The 23,007-nt window shown below is 49.6% G+C and overlaps 10 non-coding genes across 10 annotated transcripts; all 10 read left to right on the forward strand.

Moving 5' to 3' along the window:
• Positions 1-456: 456 nt before the first annotated feature.
• LOC126446562 (U1 spliceosomal RNA) lies at positions 457-618 on the forward strand. The gene has a single exon (XR_007583334.1). It is a non-coding gene; the product is annotated as a U1 spliceosomal RNA (small nuclear RNA).
• A 2,148-nt stretch (positions 619-2,766) lies between these two features.
• LOC126446552 (U1 spliceosomal RNA) lies at positions 2,767-2,929 on the forward strand. The gene has a single exon (XR_007583326.1). It is a non-coding gene; the product is annotated as a U1 spliceosomal RNA (small nuclear RNA).
• Positions 2,930-5,076: 2,147 nt separating this feature from the next.
• LOC126446563 (U1 spliceosomal RNA) lies at positions 5,077-5,239 on the forward strand. Its single transcript, XR_007583335.1, has one exon. It is a non-coding gene; the product is annotated as a U1 spliceosomal RNA (small nuclear RNA).
• A 2,147-nt stretch (positions 5,240-7,386) lies between these two features.
• LOC126446564 (U1 spliceosomal RNA) lies at positions 7,387-7,549 on the forward strand. The gene has a single exon (XR_007583336.1). It is a non-coding gene; the product is annotated as a U1 spliceosomal RNA (small nuclear RNA).
• A 2,148-nt stretch (positions 7,550-9,697) lies between these two features.
• On the forward strand, positions 9,698-9,860 carry LOC126446565 (U1 spliceosomal RNA). Its single transcript, XR_007583337.1, has one exon. It is a non-coding gene; the product is annotated as a U1 spliceosomal RNA (small nuclear RNA).
• A 2,148-nt stretch (positions 9,861-12,008) lies between these two features.
• On the forward strand, positions 12,009-12,171 carry LOC126446567 (U1 spliceosomal RNA). The gene has a single exon (XR_007583338.1). It is a non-coding gene; the product is annotated as a U1 spliceosomal RNA (small nuclear RNA).
• Positions 12,172-14,319: 2,148 nt separating this feature from the next.
• On the forward strand, positions 14,320-14,482 carry LOC126446553 (U1 spliceosomal RNA). Its single transcript, XR_007583327.1, has one exon. It is a non-coding gene; the product is annotated as a U1 spliceosomal RNA (small nuclear RNA).
• Positions 14,483-16,630: 2,148 nt separating this feature from the next.
• LOC126446556 (U1 spliceosomal RNA) lies at positions 16,631-16,793 on the forward strand. The gene has a single exon (XR_007583328.1). It is a non-coding gene; the product is annotated as a U1 spliceosomal RNA (small nuclear RNA).
• Positions 16,794-18,940: 2,147 nt separating this feature from the next.
• On the forward strand, positions 18,941-19,103 carry LOC126446557 (U1 spliceosomal RNA). Its single transcript, XR_007583329.1, has one exon. It is a non-coding gene; the product is annotated as a U1 spliceosomal RNA (small nuclear RNA).
• Positions 19,104-21,251: 2,148 nt separating this feature from the next.
• On the forward strand, positions 21,252-21,414 carry LOC126446558 (U1 spliceosomal RNA). Its single transcript, XR_007583330.1, has one exon. It is a non-coding gene; the product is annotated as a U1 spliceosomal RNA (small nuclear RNA).
• The last annotated feature ends 1,593 nt before the right edge of the window (positions 21,415-23,007 follow it).

The raw sequence follows: 23,007 nt of genomic DNA on the forward strand, positions 1-23,007 counted from the left end.
TCCTAGCACTATGGGCTCCCACGGAGGGAGCAAAGGTAAGAGAAATAATTGATTTTGTGGCTTGCACTGTGGCGGGAAGAAACAGTCATTCAGCAAATCTCATTTGCCGTTTTGACACCGGCCGAGAAAGAGGGCGACTTTCAGGCGGAGAGGGTGGCTCGAAGGCGGTAACCCCGACATGGCCCGCCATCTCCCGGAGGGTGCAGTAACTTAACCCCAGCAACGGCCGGCGCCGCGAGTCGCGATGTCTTCCGCACGAAAACTGCATCGCTTTCTGCAGAAGGCCGTTATTGCGCCTGTCTGCCTGCTAACTCGACGGCCAACAGCGCGTTTCTCAGGAAGCAAGTACATTCACGGCACCATGCCTCTTCGCCGAATGCGACAAACGTCAAGAGTTCTCGTTCCACTACGATAGCGCGACGCATTACAAATATTCGCCTGTGGCCGAGGAGAAGCATACTTACCTGGCGTAGAGGATACCGTGATCATGAAGGCGGTTCTCCGGGGTGAGGCTTGTCCATTGCACTTCGGTCGAGCTGACCCCCCGCGATTACTCCAAATGCGAGTAACTCGGGCGCATAATTTTTGGTAGTCGGGACTGCGTTCGCGCTGTCCGGTGCTAATCTCCATTACAATCAAAGCTTCTCCTCGTGTTGGGCGATAACTACTGTACATGTGAGTGATTTACCAGCTTCTCATAACCGATGATGCCTCCACTAGAAGCGACAAAATACACTAGGAAACGGCGTCGAAAGCCAGAGCCAGCGCACTGCTCTTCAACCGCGTGGCACGCGCGCTCGTAATAACAGCGGCAGCCGCGAGATGGCTCACGCCATCTAACTTGGCTACGATTTCCGTATTAACGGTCGAACGGCCCCTTTTAGCATTCTCTGTCCATAAACGGATTGCGCGCCAAACGTTATTCGGCGGCGCGGCATTCCCTGCAAGCACAGTGACTGCTGTGGCGCGAGCGGGGAGTACAGGGGCCATCGGCCAGCCGAACGCTTTGGCGCCTGTGGCATGGTACATGAGGGGCCGGAAGCAAGCGTCTAGCGTAGCGTCTCGGGACTTGCAGACTTGCGGCACTTGAGGAGCTTGCGGGGATGTGAATCGGAGGAAATAGCATGACGAGCTGCACCGAAAACGAGGAACATAGATTCTAGCCAACAGCGCCCTGTGCTCCCAGGCGAGGCGGCCACCCATCCAAGCCCAACGTCGGTGATCGGACGAGAACCGGCGTATTTGCACCCTTTTCTTACCCCGTTGCCGTTGGCGAGTGAATGCTGCAACGTGTGCTGGCAAGTCAGCTTCGGATCCTCACTCAACTTCCACACACAGTGAATATCTTCCTGGCCACGACAGTTTCCCGCCGCAGTTGGCGTCTACCTGCTCCAAGGAATGGCCTTTCGTCGCAGTGGTTGTGTTTCATCTGACAACTTTGCAGGCAACCTAAAATAACGCTTGGAAATGAGCAATTAAAGCACGAGGAGGACTGCAAACGGCCGCATGAAATTATTAAGCTCGGTTTCGATTGCAACAATTCCAATGAAATACTCACGTACACTAATTGCAGAGATAGGTAGGAATAAATAAATAAATTCGTTGTTGAATCACTACATTCGGAAAAAAAAATACACTGTATTGTTTAAAATCATTTCTTTACACTTCAGAACCGTTACTACTTCAAAAACAAGCAATTTAATTTATCCTTACTTACTCCATGTCCAAGCAAAGAGGCAGAGAAGGGTGAATGTAATGCCTGCAGCAGTTTCAAATGTTTGCACATATAAAACTACTCATAGCGTCACCATAGTCATAAGATATTAATCATTTATGAAATGCCGCAAAATTAATCTGCAGCAAGCTGTGTTGCCATTAGATGGCAATGGCATTGTCTTGACAGTGCTACCAAGTAGTGGTGCAGCCTAAACGAATTAATTACTTTCCCTAAACTTTTCAATCTAGCTTAAATAATGAAGCATTATACTTTCATATGCGTGAAGGAAATATCTCCACATTCTGAATTAAAGAGAACACAAATTTCGTCCGAGCTTTCCAGATCGTGCTCGAGATGAACAGAAAAAAGAAGTGTTACCTTACCTTCAAGTGTCTTCTGTTCCATCAGCGTCCAATGGGGTAAGTTGCAGTTTTTGCTGATTATTGCCTTCCCTTAAGAGCCTGCTGACGTGATGTTTGTCCCTCGTGTACAACACCCACGAGTGCATACAGCTTCCTTAGAACATCTGATAGTCTGAGCTTGGTCCTTCGGTTGCTCAGCGACAGACAAGGGCGATTGACAATGCTGCCGTATTTCCTAGCACTATGGGCTCCCACGGAGGGAGCAAAGGTAAGAGAAATAATTGATTTTGTGGCTTGCACTGTGGCGGGAAGAAACAGTCATTCAGCAAATCTCATTTGCCGTTTTGACACCGGCCGAGAAAGAGGGCGACTTTCAGGCGGAGAGGGTGGCTCGAAGGCGGTAACCCCGACATGGCCCGCCATCTCCCGGAGGGTGCAGTAACTTAACCCCAGCAACGGCCGGCGCCGCGAGTCGCGATGTCTTCCGCACGAAAACTGCATCGCTTTCTGCAGAAGGCCGTTATTGCGCCTGTCTGCCTGCTAACTCGACGGCCAACAGCGCGTTTCTCAGGAAGCAAGTACATTCACGGCACCATGCTCTTCGCCGAATGCGACAACGTCAAGAGTTCTCGTTCCACTACGATAGCGCGACGCATTACAAATATTCGCCTGTGGCCGAGGAGAAGCATACTTACCTGGCGTAGAGGATACCGTGATCATGAAGGCGGTTCCTCCGGGGTGAGGCTTGTCCATTGCACTTCGGTCGAGCTGACCCCCGCGATTACTCCAAATGCGAGTAACTCGGGCGCATAATTTTTGGTAGTCGGGACTGCGTTCGCGCTGTCCCGGTGCTAATCTCCATTACAATCAAAGCTTCTCCTCGTGTTGGGCGATAACTACTGTACTGTGAGTGATTTACCAGCTTCTCATAACCGATGATGCCTCCACTAGAAGCGACAAAATACACTAGGAAACGGCGTCGAAAGCCAGAGCCAGCGCACTGCTCTTCAACCGCGTGGCACGCGCGCTCGTAATAACAGCGGCAGCCGCGAGATGGCTCACGCCATCTAACTTGGCTACGATTTCCGTATTAACGGTCGAACGGCCCCTTTTAGCATTCTCTGTCCATAAACGGATTGCGCGCCAAACGTTATTCGGCGGCGCGGCATTCCCTGCAAGCACAGTGACTGCTGTGGCGCGAGCGGGGAGTACAGGGGCCATCGGCCAGCCGAACGCTTTGGCGCCTGTGGCATGGTACATGAGGGGCCGGAAGCAAGCGTCTAGCGTAGCGTCTCGGGACTTGCAGACTTGCGGCACTTGAGGAGCTTGCGGGGATGTGAATCGGAGGAAATAGCATGACGAGCTGCACCGAAAACGAGGAACATAGATTCTAGCCAACAGCGCCCTGTGCTCCCAGGCGAGGCGGCCACCCATCCAAGCCCAACGTCGGTGATCGGACGAGAACCGGCGTATTTGCACCCTTTTCTTACCCCGTTGCCGTTGGCGAGTGAATGCTGCAACGTGTGCTGGCAAGTCAGCTTCGGATCCTCACTCAACTTCCACACACAGTGAATATCTTCCTGGCCACGACAGTTTCCCGCCGCAGTTGGCGTCTACCTGCTCCAAGGAATGGCCTTTCGTCGCAGTGGTTGTGTTTCATCTGACAACTTTGCAGGCAACCTAAAATAACGCTTGGAAATGAGCAATTAAAGCACGAGGAGGACTGCAAACGGCCGCATGAAATTATTAAGCTCGGTTTCGATTGCAACAATTCCAATGAAATACTCACGTACACTAATTGCAGAGATAGGTAGGAATAAATAAATAAATTCGTTGTTGAATCACTACATTCGGAAAAAAAAATACACTGTATTGTTTAAAATCATTTCTTTACACTTCAGAACCGTTACTACTTCAAAAACAAGCAATTTAATTTATCCTTACTTACTCCATGTCCAAGCAAAGAGGCAGAGAAGGGTGAATGTAATGCCTGCAGCAGTTTCAAATGTTTGCACATATAAAACTACTCATAGCGTCACCATAGTCATAAGATATTAATCATTTATGAAATGCCGCAAAATTAATCTGCAGCAAGCTGTGTTGCCATTAGATGGCAATGGCATTGTCTTGACAGTGCTACCAAGTAGTGGTGCAGCCTAAACGAATTAATTACTTTCCCTAAACTTTTCAATCTAGCTTAAATAATGAAGCATTATACTTTCATATGCGTGAAGGAAATATCTCCACATTCTGAATTAAAGAGAACACAAATTTCGTCCGAGCTTTCCAGATCGTGCTCGAGATGAACAGAAAAAAGAAGTGTTACCTTACCTTCAAGTGTCTTCTGTTCCATCAGCGTCCAATGGGGTAAGTTGCAGTTTTTGCTGATTATTGCCTTCCCTTAAGAGCCTGCTGACGTGATGTTTGTCCCTCGTGTACAACACCCACGAGTGCATACAGCTTCCTTAGAACATCTGATAGTCTGAGCTTGGTCCTTCGGTTGCTCAGCGACAGACAAGGGCGATTGACAATGCTGCCGTATTTCCTAGCACTATGGGCTCCCACGGAGGGAGCAAAGGTAAGAGAAATAATTGATTTTGTGGCTTGCACTGTGGCGGGAAGAAACAGTCATTCAGCAAATCTCATTTGCCGTTTTGACACCGGCCGAGAAAGAGGGCGACTTTCAGGCGGAGAGGGTGGCTCGAAGGCGGTAACCCCGACATGGCCCGCCATCTCCCGGAGGGTGCAGTAACTTAACCCCAGCAACGGCCGGCGCCGCGAGTCGCGATGTCTTCCGCACGAAAACTGCATCGCTTTCTGCAGAAGGCCGTTATTGCGCCTGTCTGCCTGCTAACTCGACGGCCAACAGCGCGTTTCTCAGGAAGCAAGTACATTCACGGCACCATGCTCTTCGCCGAATGCGACAACGTCAAGAGTTCTCGTTCCACTACGATAGCGCGACGCATTACAAATATTCGCCTGTGGCCGAGGAGAAGCATACTTACCTGGCGTAGAGGATACCGTGATCATGAAGGCGGTTCCTCCGGGGTGAGGCTTGTCCATTGCACTTCGGTCGAGCTGACCCCCGCGATTACTCCAAATGCGAGTAACTCGGGCGCATAATTTTTGGTAGTCGGGACTGCGTTCGCGCTGTCCCGGTGCTAATCTCCATTACAATCAAAGCTTCTCCTCGTGTTGGGCGATAACTACTGTACTGTGAGTGATTTACCAGCTTCTCATAACCGATGATGCCTCCACTAGAAGCGACAAAATACACTAGGAAACGGCGTCGAAAGCCAGAGCCAGCGCACTGCTCTTCAACCGCGTGGCACGCGCGCTCGTAATAACAGCGGCAGCCGCGAGATGGCTCACGCCATCTAACTTGGCTACGATTTCCGTATTAACGGTCGAACGGCCCCTTTTAGCATTCTCTGTCCATAAACGGATTGCGCGCCAAACGTTATTCGGCGGCGCGGCATTCCCTGCAAGCACAGTGACTGCTGTGGCGCGAGCGGGGAGTACAGGGGCCATCGGCCAGCCGAACGCTTTGGCGCCTGTGGCATGGTACATGAGGGGCCGGAAGCAAGCGTCTAGCGTAGCGTCTCGGGACTTGCAGACTTGCGGCACTTGAGGAGCTTGCGGGGATGTGAATCGGAGGAAATAGCATGACGAGCTGCACCGAAAACGAGGAACATAGATTCTAGCCAACAGCGCCCTGTGCTCCCAGGCGAGGCGGCCACCCATCCAAGCCCAACGTCGGTGATCGGACGAGAACCGGCGTATTTGCACCCTTTTCTTACCCCGTTGCCGTTGGCGAGTGAATGCTGCAACGTGTGCTGGCAAGTCAGCTTCGGATCCTCACTCAACTTCCACACACAGTGAATATCTTCCTGGCCACGACAGTTTCCCGCCGCAGTTGGCGTCTACCTGCTCCAAGGAATGGCCTTTCGTCGCAGTGGTTGTGTTTCATCTGACAACTTTGCAGGCAACCTAAAATAACGCTTGGAAATGAGCAATTAAAGCACGAGGAGGACTGCAAACGGCCGCATGAAATTATTAAGCTCGGTTTCGATTGCAACAATTCCAATGAAATACTCACGTACACTAATTGCAGAGATAGGTAGGAATAAATAAATAAATTCGTTGTTGAATCACTACATTCGGAAAAAAAAATACACTGTATTGTTTAAAATCATTTCTTTACACTTCAGAACCGTTACTACTTCAAAAACAAGCAATTTAATTTATCCTTACTTACTCCATGTCCAAGCAAAGAGGCAGAGAAGGGTGAATGTAATGCCTGCAGCAGTTTCAAATGTTTGCACATATAAAACTACTCATAGCGTCACCATAGTCATAAGATATTAATCATTTATGAAATGCCGCAAAATTAATCTGCAGCAAGCTGTGTTGCCATTAGATGGCAATGGCATTGTCTTGACAGTGCTACCAAGTAGTGGTGCAGCCTAAACGAATTAATTACTTTCCCTAAACTTTTCAATCTAGCTTAAATAATGAAGCATTATACTTTCATATGCGTGAAGGAAATATCTCCACATTCTGAATTAAAGAGAACACAAATTTCGTCCGAGCTTTCCAGATCGTGCTCGAGATGAACAGAAAAAAGAAGTGTTACCTTACCTTCAAGTGTCTTCTGTTCCATCAGCGTCCAATGGGGTAAGTTGCAGTTTTTGCTGATTATTGCCTTCCCTTAAGAGCCTGCTGACGTGATGTTTGTCCCTCGTGTACAACACCCACGAGTGCATACAGCTTCCTTAGAACATCTGATAGTCTGAGCTTGGTCCTTCGGTTGCTCAGCGACAGACAAGGGCGATTGACAATGCTGCCGTATTTCCTAGCACTATGGGCTCCCACGGAGGGAGCAAAGGTAAGAGAAATAATTGATTTTGTGGCTTGCACTGTGGCGGGAAGAAACAGTCATTCAGCAAATCTCATTTGCCGTTTTGACACCGGCCGAGAAAGAGGGCGACTTTCAGGCGGAGAGGGTGGCTCGAAGGCGGTAACCCCGACATGGCCCGCCATCTCCCGGAGGGTGCAGTAACTTAACCCCAGCAACGGCCGGCGCCGCGAGTCGCGATGTCTTCCGCACGAAAACTGCATCGCTTTCTGCAGAAGGCCGTTATTGCGCCTGTCTGCCTGCTAACTCGACGGCCAACAGCGCGTTTCTCAGGAAGCAAGTACATTCACGGCACCATGCTCTTCGCCGAATGCGACAACGTCAAGAGTTCTCGTTCCACTACGATAGCGCGACGCATTACAAATATTCGCCTGTGGCCGAGGAGAAGCATACTTACCTGGCGTAGAGGATACCGTGATCATGAAGGCGGTTCCTCCGGGGTGAGGCTTGTCCATTGCACTTCGGTCGAGCTGACCCCCGCGATTACTCCAAATGCGAGTAACTCGGGCGCATAATTTTTGGTAGTCGGGACTGCGTTCGCGCTGTCCCGGTGCTAATCTCCATTACAATCAAAGCTTCTCCTCGTGTTGGGCGATAACTACTGTACTGTGAGTGATTTACCAGCTTCTCATAACCGATGATGCCTCCACTAGAAGCGACAAAATACACTAGGAAACGGCGTCGAAAGCCAGAGCCAGCGCACTGCTCTTCAACCGCGTGGCACGCGCGCTCGTAATAACAGCGGCAGCCGCGAGATGGCTCACGCCATCTAACTTGGCTACGATTTCCGTATTAACGGTCGAACGGCCCCTTTTAGCATTCTCTGTCCATAAACGGATTGCGCGCCAAACGTTATTCGGCGGCGCGGCATTCCCTGCAAGCACAGTGACTGCTGTGGCGCGAGCGGGGAGTACAGGGGCCATCGGCCAGCCGAACGCTTTGGCGCCTGTGGCATGGTACATGAGGGGCCGGAAGCAAGCGTCTAGCGTAGCGTCTCGGGACTTGCAGACTTGCGGCACTTGAGGAGCTTGCGGGGATGTGAATCGGAGGAAATAGCATGACGAGCTGCACCGAAAACGAGGAACATAGATTCTAGCCAACAGCGCCCTGTGCTCCCAGGCGAGGCGGCCACCCATCCAAGCCCAACGTCGGTGATCGGACGAGAACCGGCGTATTTGCACCCTTTTCTTACCCCGTTGCCGTTGGCGAGTGAATGCTGCAACGTGTGCTGGCAAGTCAGCTTCGGATCCTCACTCAACTTCCACACACAGTGAATATCTTCCTGGCCACGACAGTTTCCCGCCGCAGTTGGCGTCTACCTGCTCCAAGGAATGGCCTTTCGTCGCAGTGGTTGTGTTTCATCTGACAACTTTGCAGGCAACCTAAAATAACGCTTGGAAATGAGCAATTAAAGCACGAGGAGGACTGCAAACGGCCGCATGAAATTATTAAGCTCGGTTTCGATTGCAACAATTCCAATGAAATACTCACGTACACTAATTGCAGAGATAGGTAGGAATAAATAAATAAATTCGTTGTTGAATCACTACATTCGGAAAAAAAAAATACACTGTATTGTTTAAAATCATTTCTTTACACTTCAGAACCGTTACTACTTCAAAAACAAGCAATTTAATTTATCCTTACTTACTCCATGTCCAAGCAAAGAGGCAGAGAAGGGTGAATGTAATGCCTGCAGCAGTTTCAAATGTTTGCACATATAAAACTACTCATAGCGTCACCATAGTCATAAGATATTAATCATTTATGAAATGCCGCAAAATTAATCTGCAGCAAGCTGTGTTGCCATTAGATGGCAATGGCATTGTCTTGACAGTGCTACCAAGTAGTGGTGCAGCCTAAACGAATTAATTACTTTCCCTAAACTTTTCAATCTAGCTTAAATAATGAAGCATTATACTTTCATATGCGTGAAGGAAATATCTCCACATTCTGAATTAAAGAGAACACAAATTTCGTCCGAGCTTTCCAGATCGTGCTCGAGATGAACAGAAAAAAGAAGTGTTACCTTACCTTCAAGTGTCTTCTGTTCCATCAGCGTCCAATGGGGTAAGTTGCAGTTTTTGCTGATTATTGCCTTCCCTTAAGAGCCTGCTGACGTGATGTTTGTCCCTCGTGTACAACACCCACGAGTGCATACAGCTTCCTTAGAACATCTGATAGTCTGAGCTTGGTCCTTCGGTTGCTCAGCGACAGACAAGGGCGATTGACAATGCTGCCGTATTTCCTAGCACTATGGGCTCCCACGGAGGGAGCAAAGGTAAGAGAAATAATTGATTTTGTGGCTTGCACTGTGGCGGGAAGAAACAGTCATTCAGCAAATCTCATTTGCCGTTTTGACACCGGCCGAGAAAGAGGGCGACTTTCAGGCGGAGAGGGTGGCTCGAAGGCGGTAACCCCGACATGGCCCGCCATCTCCCGGAGGGTGCAGTAACTTAACCCCAGCAACGGCCGGCGCCGCGAGTCGCGATGTCTTCCGCACGAAAACTGCATCGCTTTCTGCAGAAGGCCGTTATTGCGCCTGTCTGCCTGCTAACTCGACGGCCAACAGCGCGTTTCTCAGGAAGCAAGTACATTCACGGCACCATGCTCTTCGCCGAATGCGACAACGTCAAGAGTTCTCGTTCCACTACGATAGCGCGACGCATTACAAATATTCGCCTGTGGCCGAGGAGAAGCATACTTACCTGGCGTAGAGGATACCGTGATCATGAAGGCGGTTCCTCCGGGGTGAGGCTTGTCCATTGCACTTCGGTCGAGCTGACCCCCGCGATTACTCCAAATGCGAGTAACTCGGGCGCATAATTTTTGGTAGTCGGGACTGCGTTCGCGCTGTCCCGGTGCTAATCTCCATTACAATCAAAGCTTCTCCTCGTGTTGGGCGATAACTACTGTACTGTGAGTGATTTACCAGCTTCTCATAACCGATGATGCCTCCACTAGAAGCGACAAAATACACTAGGAAACGGCGTCGAAAGCCAGAGCCAGCGCACTGCTCTTCAACCGCGTGGCACGCGCGCTCGTAATAACAGCGGCAGCCGCGAGATGGCTCACGCCATCTAACTTGGCTACGATTTCCGTATTAACGGTCGAACGGCCCCTTTTAGCATTCTCTGTCCATAAACGGATTGCGCGCCAAACGTTATTCGGCGGCGCGGCATTCCCTGCAAGCACAGTGACTGCTGTGGCGCGAGCGGGGAGTACAGGGGCCATCGGCCAGCCGAACGCTTTGGCGCCTGTGGCATGGTACATGAGGGGCCGGAAGCAAGCGTCTAGCGTAGCGTCTCGGGACTTGCAGACTTGCGGCACTTGAGGAGCTTGCGGGGATGTGAATCGGAGGAAATAGCATGACGAGCTGCACCGAAAACGAGGAACATAGATTCTAGCCAACAGCGCCCTGTGCTCCCAGGCGAGGCGGCCACCCATCCAAGCCCAACGTCGGTGATCGGACGAGAACCGGCGTATTTGCACCCTTTTCTTACCCCGTTGCCGTTGGCGAGTGAATGCTGCAACGTGTGCTGGCAAGTCAGCTTCGGATCCTCACTCAACTTCCACACACAGTGAATATCTTCCTGGCCACGACAGTTTCCCGCCGCAGTTGGCGTCTACCTGCTCCAAGGAATGGCCTTTCGTCGCAGTGGTTGTGTTTCATCTGACAACTTTGCAGGCAACCTAAAATAACGCTTGGAAATGAGCAATTAAAGCACGAGGAGGACTGCAGACGGCCGCATGAAATTATTAAGCTCGGTTTCGATTGCAACAATTCCAATGAAATACTCACGTACACTAATTGCAGAGATAGGTAGGAATAAATAAATAAATTCGTTGTTGAATCACTACATTCGGAAAAAAAAAATACACTGTATTGTTTAAAATCATTTCTTTACACTTCAGAACCGTTACTACTTCAAAAACAAGCAATTTAATTTATCCTTACTTACTCCATGTCCAAGCAAAGAGGCAGAGAAGGGTGAATGTAATGCCTGCAGCAGTTTCAAATGTTTGCACATATAAAACTACTCATAGCGTCACCATAGTCATAAGATATTAATCATTTATGAAATGCCGCAAAATTAATCTGCAGCAAGCTGTGTTGCCATTAGATGGCAATGGCATTGTCTTGACAGTGCTACCAAGTAGTGGTGCAGCCTAAACGAATTAATTACTTTCCCTAAACTTTTCAATCTAGCTTAAATAATGAAGCATTATACTTTCATATGCGTGAAGGAAATATCTCCACATTCTGAATTAAAGAGAACACAAATTTCGTCCGAGCTTTCCAGATCGTGCTCGAGATGAACAGAAAAAAGAAGTGTTACCTTACCTTCAAGTGTCTTCTGTTCCATCAGCGTCCAATGGGGTAAGTTGCAGTTTTTGCTGATTATTGCCTTCCCTTAAGAGCCTGCTGACGTGATGTTTGTCCCTCGTGTACAACACCCACGAGTGCATACAGCTTCCTTAGAACATCTGATAGTCTGAGCTTGGTCCTTCGGTTGCTCAGCGACAGACAAGGGCGATTGACAATGCTGCCGTATTTCCTAGCACTATGGGCTCCCACGGAGGGAGCAAAGGTAAGAGAAATAATTGATTTTGTGGCTTGCACTGTGGCGGGAAGAAACAGTCATTCAGCAAATCTCATTTGCCGTTTTGACACCGGCCGAGAAAGAGGGCGACTTTCAGGCGGAGAGGGTGGCTCGAAGGCGGTAACCCCGACATGGCCCGCCATCTCCCGGAGGGTGCAGTAACTTAACCCCAGCAACGGCCGGCGCCGCGAGTCGCGATGTCTTCCGCACGAAAACTGCATCGCTTTCTGCAGAAGGCCGTTATTGCGCCTGTCTGCCTGCTAACTCGACGGCCAACAGCGCGTTTCTCAGGAAGCAAGTACATTCACGGCACCATGCTCTTCGCCGAATGCGACAACGTCAAGAGTTCTCGTTCCACTACGATAGCGCGACGCATTACAAATATTCGCCTGTGGCCGAGGAGAAGCATACTTACCTGGCGTAGAGGATACCGTGATCATGAAGGCGGTTCCTCCGGGGTGAGGCTTGTCCATTGCACTTCGGTCGAGCTGACCCCCGCGATTACTCCAAATGCGAGTAACTCGGGCGCATAATTTTTGGTAGTCGGGACTGCGTTCGCGCTGTCCCGGTGCTAATCTCCATTACAATCAAAGCTTCTCCTCGTGTTGGGCGATAACTACTGTACTGTGAGTGATTTACCAGCTTCTCATAACCGATGATGCCTCCACTAGAAGCGACAAAATACACTAGGAAACGGCGTCGAAAGCCAGAGCCAGCGCACTGCTCTTCAACCGCGTGGCACGCGCGCTCGTAATAACAGCGGCAGCCGCGAGATGGCTCACGCCATCTAACTTGGCTACGATTTCCGTATTAACGGTCGAACGGCCCCTTTTAGCATTCTCTGTCCATAAACGGATTGCGCGCCAAACGTTATTCGGCGGCGCGGCATTCCCTGCAAGCACAGTGACTGCTGTGGCGCGAGCGGGGAGTACAGGGGCCATCGGCCAGCCGAACGCTTTGGCGCCTGTGGCATGGTACATGAGGGGCCGGAAGCAAGCGTCTAGCGTAGCGTCTCGGGACTTGCAGACTTGCGGCACTTGAGGAGCTTGCGGGGATGTGAATCGGAGGAAATAGCATGACGAGCTGCACCGAAAACGAGGAACATAGATTCTAGCCAACAGCGCCCTGTGCTCCCAGGCGAGGCGGCCACCCATCCAAGCCCAACGTCGGTGATCGGACGAGAACCGGCGTATTTGCACCCTTTTCTTACCCCGTTGCCGTTGGCGAGTGAATGCTGCAACGTGTGCTGGCAAGTCAGCTTCGGATCCTCACTCAACTTCCACACACAGTGAATATCTTCCTGGCCACGACAGTTTCCCGCCGCAGTTGGCGTCTACCTGCTCCAAGGAATGGCCTTTCGTCGCAGTGGTTGTGTTTCATCTGACAACTTTGCAGGCAACCTAAAATAACGCTTGGAAATGAGCAATTAAAGCACGAGGAGGACTGCAGACGGCCGCATGAAATTATTAAGCTCGGTTTCGATTGCAACAATTCCAATGAAATACTCACGTACACTAATTGCAGAGATAGGTAGGAATAAATAAATAAATTCGTTGTTGAATCACTACATTCGGAAAAAAAAAATACACTGTATTGTTTAAAATCATTTCTTTACACTTCAGAACCGTTACTACTTCAAAAACAAGCAATTTAATTTATCCTTACTTACTCCATGTCCAAGCAAAGAGGCAGAGAAGGGTGAATGTAATGCCTGCAGCAGTTTCAAATGTTTGCACATATAAAACTACTCATAGCGTCACCATAGTCATAAGATATTAATCATTTATGAAATGCCGCAAAATTAATCTGCAGCAAGCTGTGTTGCCATTAGATGGCAATGGCATTGTCTTGACAGTGCTACCAAGTAGTGGTGCAGCCTAAACGAATTAATTACTTTCCCTAAACTTTTCAATCTAGCTTAAATAATGAAGCATTATACTTTCATATGCGTGAAGGAAATATCTCCACATTCTGAATTAAAGAGAACACAAATTTCGTCCGAGCTTTCCAGATCGTGCTCGAGATGAACAGAAAAAAGAAGTGTTACCTTACCTTCAAGTGTCTTCTGTTCCATCAGCGTCCAATGGGGTAAGTTGCAGTTTTTGCTGATTATTGCCTTCCCTTAAGAGCCTGCTGACGTGATGTTTGTCCCTCGTGTACAACACCCACGAGTGCATACAGCTTCCTTAGAACATCTGATAGTCTGAGCTTGGTCCTTCGGTTGCTCAGCGACAGACAAGGGCGATTGACAATGCTGCCGTATTTCCTAGCACTATGGGCTCCCACGGAGGGAGCAAAGGTAAGAGAAATAATTGATTTTGTGGCTTGCACTGTGGCGGGAAGAAACAGTCATTCAGCAAATCTCATTTGCCGTTTTGACACCGGCCGAGAAAGAGGGCGACTTTCAGGCGGAGAGGGTGGCTCGAAGGCGGTAACCCCGACATGGCCCGCCATCTCCCGGAGGGTGCAGTAACTTAACCCCAGCAACGGCCGGCGCCGCGAGTCGCGATGTCTTCCGCACGAAAACTGCATCGCTTTCTGCAGAAGGCCGTTATTGCGCCTGTCTGCCTGCTAACTCGACGGCCAACAGCGCGTTTCTCAGGAAGCAAGTACATTCACGGCACCATGCTCTTCGCCGAATGCGACAACGTCAAGAGTTCTCGTTCCACTACGATAGCGCGACGCATTACAAATATTCGCCTGTGGCCGAGGAGAAGCATACTTACCTGGCGTAGAGGATACCGTGATCATGAAGGCGGTTCCTCCGGGGTGAGGCTTGTCCATTGCACTTCGGTCGAGCTGACCCCCGCGATTACTCCAAATGCGAGTAACTCGGGCGCATAATTTTTGGTAGTCGGGACTGCGTTCGCGCTGTCCCGGTGCTAATCTCCATTACAATCAAAGCTTCTCCTCGTGTTGGGCGATAACTACTGTACTGTGAGTGATTTACCAGCTTCTCATAACCGATGATGCCTCCACTAGAAGCGACAAAATACACTAGGAAACGGCGTCGAAAGCCAGAGCCAGCGCACTGCTCTTCAACCGCGTGGCACGCGCGCTCGTAATAACAGCGGCAGCCGCGAGATGGCTCACGCCATCTAACTTGGCTACGATTTCCGTATTAACGGTCGAACGGCCCCTTTTAGCATTCTCTGTCCATAAACGGATTGCGCGCCAAACGTTATTCGGCGGCGCGGCATTCCCTGCAAGCACAGTGACTGCTGTGGCGCGAGCGGGGAGTACAGGGGCCATCGGCCAGCCGAACGCTTTGGCGCCTGTGGCATGGTACATGAGGGGCCGGAAGCAAGCGTCTAGCGTAGCGTCTCGGGACTTGCAGACTTGCGGCACTTGAGGAGCTTGCGGGGATGTGAATCGGAGGAAATAGCATGACGAGCTGCACCGAAAACGAGGAACATAGATTCTAGCCAACAGCGCCCTGTGCTCCCAGGCGAGGCGGCCACCCATCCAAGCCCAACGTCGGTGATCGGACGAGAACCGGCGTATTTGCACCCTTTTCTTACCCCGTTGCCGTTGGCGAGTGAATGCTGCAACGTGTGCTGGCAAGTCAGCTTCGGATCCTCACTCAACTTCCACACACAGTGAATATCTTCCTGGCCACGACAGTTTCCCGCCGCAGTTGGCGTCTACCTGCTCCAAGGAATGGCCTTTCGTCGCAGTGGTTGTGTTTCATCTGACAACTTTGCAGGCAACCTAAAATAACGCTTGGAAATGAGCAATTAAAGCACGAGGAGGACTGCAGACGGCCGCATGAAATTATTAAGCTCGGTTTCGATTGCAACAATTCCAATGAAATACTCACGTACACTAATTGCAGAGATAGGTAGGAATAAATAAATAAATTCGTTGTTGAATCACTACATTCGGAAAAAAAAAATACACTGTATTGTTTAAAATCATTTCTTTACACTTCAGAACCGTTACTACTTCAAAAACAAGCAATTTAATTTATCCTTACTTACTCCATGTCCAAGCAAAGAGGCAGAGAAGGGTGAATGTAATGCCTGCAGCAGTTTCAAATGTTTGCACATATAAAACTACTCATAGCGTCACCATAGTCATAAGATATTAATCATTTATGAAATGCCGCAAAATTAATCTGCAGCAAGCTGTGTTGCCATTAGATGGCAATGGCATTGTCTTGACAGTGCTACCAAGTAGTGGTGCAGCCTAAACGAATTAATTACTTTCCCTAAACTTTTCAATCTAGCTTAAATAATGAAGCATTATACTTTCATATGCGTGAAGGAAATATCTCCACATTCTGAATTAAAGAGAACACAAATTTCGTCCGAGCTTTCCAGATCGTGCTCGAGATGAACAGAAAAAAGAAGTGTTACCTTACCTTCAAGTGTCTTCTGTTCCATCAGCGTCCAATGGGGTAAGTTGCAGTTTTTGCTGATTATTGCCTTCCCTTAAGAGCCTGCTGACGTGATGTTTGTCCCTCGTGTACAACACCCACGAGTGCATACAGCTTCCTTAGAACATCTGATAGTCTGAGCTTGGTCCTTCGGTTGCTCAGCGACAGACAAGGGCGATTGACAATGCTGCCGTATTTCCTAGCACTATGGGCTCCCACGGAGGGAGCAAAGGTAAGAGAAATAATTGATTTTGTGGCTTGCACTGTGGCGGGAAGAAACAGTCATTCAGCAAATCTCATTTGCCGTTTTGACACCGGCCGAGAAAGAGGGCGACTTTCAGGCGGAGAGGGTGGCTCGAAGGCGGTAACCCCGACATGGCCCGCCATCTCCCGGAGGGTGCAGTAACTTAACCCCAGCAACGGCCGGCGCCGCGAGTCGCGATGTCTTCCGCACGAAAACTGCATCGCTTTCTGCAGAAGGCCGTTATTGCGCCTGTCTGCCTGCTAACTCGACGGCCAACAGCGCGTTTCTCAGGAAGCAAGTACATTCACGGCACCATGCTCTTCGCCGAATGCGACAACGTCAAGAGTTCTCGTTCCACTACGATAGCGCGACGCATTACAAATATTCGCCTGTGGCCGAGGAGAAGCATACTTACCTGGCGTAGAGGATACCGTGATCATGAAGGCGGTTCCTCCGGGGTGAGGCTTGTCCATTGCACTTCGGTCGAGCTGACCCCCGCGATTACTCCAAATGCGAGTAACTCGGGCGCATAATTTTTGGTAGTCGGGACTGCGTTCGCGCTGTCCCGGTGCTAATCTCCATTACAATCAAAGCTTCTCCTCGTGTTGGGCGATAACTACTGTACTGTGAGTGATTTACCAGCTTCTCATAACCGATGATGCCTCCACTAGAAGCGACAAAATACACTAGGAAACGGCGTCGAAAGCCAGAGCCAGCGCACTGCTCTTCAACCGCGTGGCACGCGCGCTCGTAATAACAGCGGCAGCCGCGAGATGGCTCACGCCATCTAACTTGGCTACGATTTCCGTATTAACGGTCGAACGGCCCCTTTTAGCATTCTCTGTCCATAAACGGATTGCGCGCCAAACGTTATTCGGCGGCGCGGCATTCCCTGCAAGCACAGTGACTGCTGTGGCGCGAGCGGGGAGTACAGGGGCCATCGGCCAGCCGAACGCTTTGGCGCCTGTGGCATGGTACATGAGGGGCCGGAAGCAAGCGTCTAGCGTAGCGTCTCGGGACTTGCAGACTTGCGGCACTTGAGGAGCTTGCGGGGATGTGAATCGGAGGAAATAGCATGACGAGCTGCACCGAAAACGAGGAACATAGATTCTAGCCAACAGCGCCCTGTGCTCCCAGGCGAGGCGGCCACCCATCCAAGCCCAACGTCGGTGATCGGACGAGAACCGGCGTATTTGCACCCTTTTCTTACCCCGTTGCCGTTGGCGAGTGAATGCTGCAACGTGTGCTGGCAAGTCAGCTTCGGATCCTCACTCAACTTCCACACACAGTGAATATCTTCCTGGCCACGACAGTTTCCCGCCGCAGTTGGCGTCTACCTGCTCCAAGGAATGGCCTTTCGTCGCAGTGGTTGTGTTTCATCTGACAACTTTGCAGGCAACCTAAAATAACGCTTGGAAATGAGCAATTAAAGCACGAGGAGGACTGCAAACGGCCGCATGAAATTATTAAGCTCGGTTTCGATTGCAACAATTCCAATGAAATACTCACGTACACTAATTGCAGAGATAGGTAGGAATAAATAAATAAATTCGTTGTTGAATCACTACATTCGGAAAAAAAAATACACTGTATTGTTTAAAATCATTTCTTTACACTTCAGAACCGTTACTACTTCAAAAACAAGCAATTTAATTTATCCTTACTTACTCCATGTCCAAGCAAAGAGGCAGAGAAGGGTGAATGTAATGCCTGCAGCAGTTTCAAATGTTTGCACATATAAAACTACTCATAGCGTCACCATAGTCATAAGATATTAATCATTTATGAAATGCCGCAAAATTAATCTGCAGCAAGCTGTGTTGCCATTAGATGGCAATGGCATTGTCTTGACAGTGCTACCAAGTAGTGGTGCAGCCTAAACGAATTAATTACTTTCCCTAAACTTTTCAATCTAGCTTAAATAATGAAGCATTATACTTTCATATGCGTGAAGGAAATATCTCCACATTCTGAATTAAAGAGAACACAAATTTCGTCCGAGCTTTCCAGATCGTGCTCGAGATGAACAGAAAAAAGAAGTGTTACCTTACCTTCAAGTGTCTTCTGTTCCATCAGCGTCCAATGGGGTAAGTTGCAGTTTTTGCTGATTATTGCCTTCCCTTAAGAGCCTGCTGACGTGATGTTTGTCCCTCGTGTACAACACCCACGAGTGCATACAGCTTCCTTAGAACATCTGATAGTCTGAGCTTGGTCCTTCGGTTGCTCAGCGACAGACAAGGGCGATTGACAATGCTGCCGTATTTCCTAGCACTATGGGCTCCCACGGAGGGAGCAAAGGTAAGAGAAATAATTGATTTTGTGGCTTGCACTGTGGCGGGAAGAAACAGTCATTCAGCAAATCTCATTTGCCGTTTTGACACCGGCCGAGAAAGAGGGCGACTTTCAGGCGGAGAGGGTGGCTCGAAGGCGGTAACCCCGACATGGCCCGCCATCTCCCGGAGGGTGCAGTAACTTAACCCCAGCAACGGCCGGCGCCGCGAGTCGCGATGTCTTCCGCACGAAAACTGCATCGCTTTCTGCAGAAGGCCGTTATTGCGCCTGTCTGCCTGCTAACTCGACGGCCAACAGCGCGTTTCTCAGGAAGCAAGTACATTCACGGCACCATGCTCTTCGCCGAATGCGACAACGTCAAGAGTTCTCGTTCCACTACGATAGCGCGACGCATTACAAATATTCGCCTGTGGCCGAGGAGAAGCATACTTACCTGGCGTAGAGGATACCGTGATCATGAAGGCGGTTCCTCCGGGGTGAGGCTTGTCCATTGCACTTCGGTCGAGCTGACCCCCGCGATTACTCCAAATGCGAGTAACTCGGGCGCATAATTTTTGGTAGTCGGGACTGCGTTCGCGCTGTCCCGGTGCTAATCTCCATTACAATCAAAGCTTCTCCTCGTGTTGGGCGATAACTACTGTACTGTGAGTGATTTACCAGCTTCTCATAACCGATGATGCCTCCACTAGAAGCGACAAAATACACTAGGAAACGGCGTCGAAAGCCAGAGCCAGCGCACTGCTCTTCAACCGCGTGGCACGCGCGCTCGTAATAACAGCGGCAGCCGCGAGATGGCTCACGCCATCTAACTTGGCTACGATTTCCGTATTAACGGTCGAACGGCCCCTTTTAGCATTCTCTGTCCATAAACGGATTGCGCGCCAAACGTTATTCGGCGGCGCGGCATTCCCTGCAAGCACAGTGACTGCTGTGGCGCGAGCGGGGAGTACAGGGGCCATCGGCCAGCCGAACGCTTTGGCGCCTGTGGCATGGTACATGAGGGGCCGGAAGCAAGCGTCTAGCGTAGCGTCTCGGGACTTGCAGACTTGCGGCACTTGAGGAGCTTGCGGGGATGTGAATCGGAGGAAATAGCATGACGAGCTGCACCGAAAACGAGGAACATAGATTCTAGCCAACAGCGCCCTGTGCTCCCAGGCGAGGCGGCCACCCATCCAAGCCCAACGTCGGTGATCGGACGAGAACCGGCGTATTTGCACCCTTTTCTTACCCCGTTGCCGTTGGCGAGTGAATGCTGCAACGTGTGCTGGCAAGTCAGCTTCGGATCCTCACTCAACTTCCACACACAGTGAATATCTTCCTGGCCACGACAGTTTCCCGCCGCAGTTGGCGTCTACCTGCTCCAAGGAATGGCCTTTCGTCGCAGTGGTTGTGTTTCATCTGACAACTTTGCAGGCAACCTAAAATAACGCTTGGAAATGAGCAATTAAAGCACGAGGAGGACTGCAAACGGCCGCATGAAATTATTAAGCTCGGTTTCGATTGCAACAATTCCAATGAAATACTCACGTACACTAATTGCAGAGATAGGTAGGAATAAATAAATAAATTCGTTGTTGAATCACTACATTCGGAAAAAAAAAATACACTGTATTGTTTAAAATCATTTCTTTACACTTCAGAACCGTTACTACTTCAAAAACAAGCAATTTAATTTATCCTTACTTACTCCATGTCCAAGCAAAGAGGCAGAGAAGGGTGAATGTAATGCCTGCAGCAGTTTCAAATGTTTGCACATATAAAACTACTCATAGCGTCACCATAGTCATAAGATATTAATCATTTATGAAATGCCGCAAAATTAATCTGCAGCAAGCTGTGTTGCCATTAGATGGCAATGGCATTGTCTTGACAGTGCTACCAAGTAGTGGTGCAGCCTAAACGAATTAATTACTTTCCCTAAACTTTTCAATCTAGCTTAAATAATGAAGCATTATACTTTCATATGCGTGAAGGAAATATCTCCACATTCTGAATTAAAGAGAACACAAATTTCGTCCGAGCTTTCCAGATCGTGCTCGAGATGAACAGAAAAAAGAAGTGTTACCTTACCTTCAAGTGTCTTCTGTTCCATCAGCGTCCAATGGGGTAAGTTGCAGTTTTTGCTGATTATTGCCTTCCCTTAAGAGCCTGCTGACGTGATGTTTGTCCCTCGTGTACAACACCCACGAGTGCATACAGCTTCCTTAGAACATCTGATAGTCTGAGCTTGGTCCTTCGGTTGCTCAGCGACAGACAAGGGCGATTGACAATGCTGCCGTATTTCCTAGCACTATGGGCTCCCACGGAGGGAGCAAAGGTAAGAGAAATAATTGATTTTGTGGCTTGCACTGTGGCGGGAAGAAACAGTCATTCAGCAAATCTCATTTGCCGTTTTGACACCGGCCGAGAAAGAGGGCGACTTTCAGGCGGAGAGGGTGGCTCGAAGGCGGTAACCCCGACATGGCCCGCCATCTCCCGGAGGGTGCAGTAACTTAACCCCAGCAACGGCCGGCGCCGCGAGTCGCGATGTCTTCCGCACGAAAACTGCATCGCTTTCTGCAGAAGGCCGTTATTGCGCCTGTCTGCCTGCTAACTCGACGGCCAACAGCGCGTTTCTCAGGAAGCAAGTACATTCACGGCACCATGCTCTTCGCCGAATGCGACAACGTCAAGAGTTCTCGTTCCACTACGATAGCGCGACGCATTACAAATATTCGCCTGTGGCCGAGGAGAAGCATACTTACCTGGCGTAGAGGATACCGTGATCATGAAGGCGGTTCCTCCGGGGTGAGGCTTGTCCATTGCACTTCGGTCGAGCTGACCCCCGCGATTACTCCAAATGCGAGTAACTCGGGCGCATAATTTTTGGTAGTCGGGACTGCGTTCGCGCTGTCCCGGTGCTAATCTCCATTACAATCAAAGCTTCTCCTCGTGTTGGGCGATAACTACTGTACTGTGAGTGATTTACCAGCTTCTCATAACCGATGATGCCTCCACTAGAAGCGACAAAATACACTAGGAAACGGCGTCGAAAGCCAGAGCCAGCGCACTGCTCTTCAACCGCGTGGCACGCGCGCTCGTAATAACAGCGGCAGCCGCGAGATGGCTCACGCCATCTAACTTGGCTACGATTTCCGTATTAACGGTCGAACGGCCCCTTTTAGCATTCTCTGTCCATAAACGGATTGCGCGCCAAACGTTATTCGGCGGCGCGGCATTCCCTGCAAGCACAGTGACTGCTGTGGCGCGAGCGGGGAGTACAGGGGCCATCGGCCAGCCGAACGCTTTGGCGCCTGTGGCATGGTACATGAGGGGCCGGAAGCAAGCGTCTAGCGTAGCGTCTCGGGACTTGCAGACTTGCGGCACTTGAGGAGCTTGCGGGGATGTGAATCGGAGGAAATAGCATGACGAGCTGCACCGAAAACGAGGAACATAGATTCTAGCCAACAGCGCCCTGTGCTCCCAGGCGAGGCGGCCACCCATCCAAGCCCAACGTCGGTGATCGGACGAGAACCGGCGTATTTGCACCCTTTTCTTACCCCGTTGCCGTTGGCGAGTGAATGCTGCAACGTGTGCTGGCAAGTCAGCTTCGGATCCTCACTCAACTTCCACACACAGTGAATATCTTCCTGGCCACGACAGTTTCCCGCCGCAGTTGGCGTCTACCTGCTCCAAGGAATGGCCTTTCGTCGCAGTGGTTGTGTTTCATCTGACAACTTTGCAGGCAACCTAAAATAACGCTTGGAAATGAGCAATTAAAGCACGAGGAGGACTGCAAACGGCCGCATGAAATTATTAAGCTCGGTTTCGATTGCAACAATTCCAATGAAATACTCACGTACACTAATTGCAGAGATAGGTAGGAATAAATAAATAAATTCGTTGTTGAATCACTACATTCGGAAAAAAAAATACACTGTATTGTTTAAAATCATTTCTTTACACTTCAGAACCGTTACTACTTCAAAAACAAGCAATTTAATTTATCCTTACTTACTCCATGTCCAAGCAAAGAGGCAGAGAAGGGTGAATGTAATGCCTGCAGCAGTTTCAAATGTTTGCACATATAAAACTACTCATAGCGTCACCATAGTCATAAGATATTAATCATTTATGAAATGCCGCAAAATTAATCTGCAGCAAGCTGTGTTGCCATTAGATGGCAATGGCATTGTCTTGACAGTGCTACCAAGTAGTGGTGCAGCCTAAACGAATTAATTACTTTCCCTAAACTTTTCAATCTAGCTTAAATAATGAAGCATTATACTTTCATATGCGTGAAGGAAATATCTCCACATTCTGAATTAAAGAGAACACAAATTTCGTCCGAGCTTTCCAGATCGTGCTCGAGATGAACAGAAAAAAGAAGTGTTACCTTACCTTCAAGTGTCTTCTGTTCCATCAGCGTCCAATGGGGTAAGTTGCAGTTTTTGCTGATTATTGCCTTCCCTTAAGAGCCTGCTGACGTGATGTTTGTCCCTCGTGTACAACA

This window comes from Schistocerca serialis, unplaced genomic scaffold, assembly GCF_023864345.2.
Source record: "Schistocerca serialis cubense isolate TAMUIC-IGC-003099 unplaced genomic scaffold, iqSchSeri2.2 HiC_scaffold_401, whole genome shotgun sequence".
Taxonomy (NCBI): domain Eukaryota; kingdom Metazoa; phylum Arthropoda; class Insecta; order Orthoptera; family Acrididae; genus Schistocerca; species Schistocerca serialis.